We start from the raw sequence: 1,995 nt of genomic DNA, 5'->3' as shown, positions 1-1,995 counted from the left end.
TCTCTATTTAAGGACATTAACTTTCCTGAACTAAAAATTTGTTTTAAAATATTTCATCTAGAATTTTTAGGGTCTTTTTCTAAAAAGTGATTGTTTTTTCTTGTCTTTTTTTTATTATTTGTATATTTTTATTTGGAAATGTTTGTATCAGTACAGTGGAACTAAATTTTAAGAGACACTGGGTGTCATTACTTTGGCTATCAATAGTTTATTACAAAAGAGACATGGAAATTATTTACGTGATGAGATTTCAGAACTTCAGTGGAATGGGCAGCTTCACAGGATGCCATGTCGGTAGTGATTGATTTCAGTCTACATACTTTCCAAGAATGTCACTATCTCTAAATAAGAAATAATCCTTGTCATCTATAACTACTCTGGTGCCTCCATAGTCTGAAAGAAGAACTTTTAACCTTCATGCTAATTGGTTGAATCTCTCCACCCTTTCCTTTAGAACTGGATCCAACAGCTACTACTGTTGCTTGCAATACTTTTCCTTGAGATTTTTCTGGAAGCATACTGCCTCCCTTGGTTACAGTTTCCGCAGCACTCCTTTCAACTAATACTCGGTCAAAGAGGGGGAGAAACTTTTAAAATACCTGTCCTGCCATGACTCCGGCAGGAGCAGCTGTTCGTACTCTGGTCTTGCGCCGCGGCCACAAGGTTTGTCTTTTTTTTTTTTTTTTTTAACCATGTTGCCATATTGCTAGAAATCAGAGTCCTTCCACTTTATTGATAAGTAGTACATATTTAGTATCATGCAGTGTAATTGAAATAGCAGGGGATTGAAAACCTGGAGACAGGAATGCTAACTTTGGCTCTGCTTTTCACTAGCTCTGGGACCCCAGACAATGTGCTTTCCATTCTGTGCCTCTTTTTTCTCATTTAGGACTGAAAAAGATGGACTACATGATCACTAAGTCTTCACTTAAAAGGTGTACTACTTTGACATTGTAGTATATTAGAACAACTGCTGGCCTGGGAATCCAAAGTCCTGAATTTTAGATTTGGCTCTGTCACTTTCTAGCCTTCTGCTTTGAGACACATTGCTTTACTTTCTGAGTATTTGTTTCTTCATTTACAAAATGAAAGTGAATAATATGCCTTTATATACACCACATTTTCTTAATGCATTCACCTGCCAATGGACACTTAGGTTGTTTCCATGTCTTGACTATTGTGAATAACGCTACAATGAACATAGGGGTGCAGATAGCTCTTCAAGATACTGATTTCATTTCCTTTGGATATATACCCTGAAGTGGGATTGCTGAATCATTTGGTAGTATTATTTTTAATTTTTAAAGGAAATTCCATACTAATTGCTGTAATGGTGTAGAAATTTCATTCCTACCAAGAGTGTACATGTATTCCCTTTCTCCACATCCTCACCAATACTTATCTCTTTTTTTTTATAATAGCCATTTGTGATAATATGGATGAACCTGGAGGACATTATGTAAGTGAAATAAACCAAACACAGGAAGACATATACTATATAATGTTCCTTATATAGAATAAAACAAAGTTGAAGTTATACAGAACCAGAGAATAGAACAGTGGTTACAGCAGGTGGGAGAAATGGGGAGATGGTAGGATAAAAAAAAGGGCACAAACTTTTGTCATAAGATGAATAATTTCTGGGGATCTAATTACAGCATGGTGATTACAGTTAATAACACTGTATTGCATACACTAAATTTGTTAGGAATGGACCTTTAGTGTTCTTACACCACAAAAAATAACTATGTGAGGTGCTGGATGTGTTTTTGACTAGTTTGTGGTATTCATTTCACAATGTATATGTTATACACTATAAAAAAGTCATGTTATACACTATAGAAAAATCACAATGTACAACCTAAACATACACAATTTTTATTTGTCCATCGTATCTGAAAAAAGCTGGAAAAAATAAATAAAAATAATTTTTAAAAATTAAAGTGCTAATATTTACCTCACAGAGTTGTTGTGAAAACCAAATTAACTATTATT

At 34.3% G+C, this 1,995-nt stretch overlaps 1 pseudogene across 1 annotated transcript; it reads right to left on the bottom strand.

The window, feature by feature from the left end:
• Nucleotides 1-307: 307 nt before the first annotated feature.
• Nucleotides 308-611, bottom strand: LOC308510165 (10 kDa heat shock protein, mitochondrial-like; annotated as a pseudogene). Its single transcript has one exon. The product of its transcript is annotated as a 10 kDa heat shock protein, mitochondrial-like (transcript).
• Between the last annotated feature and the right edge of the window lie 1,384 nt (nucleotides 612-1,995).

This window comes from Rhinolophus hipposideros (assembly GCF_964194185.1).
Source record: "Rhinolophus hipposideros genome assembly, chromosome: 18".
In the NCBI taxonomy this organism is placed as follows: Eukaryota; Metazoa; Chordata; class Mammalia; order Chiroptera; family Rhinolophidae; genus Rhinolophus; species Rhinolophus hipposideros.
Note: the sequence above shows the minus strand (reverse complement) of the source record. Positions and strands in the feature narration are given on the sequence as shown.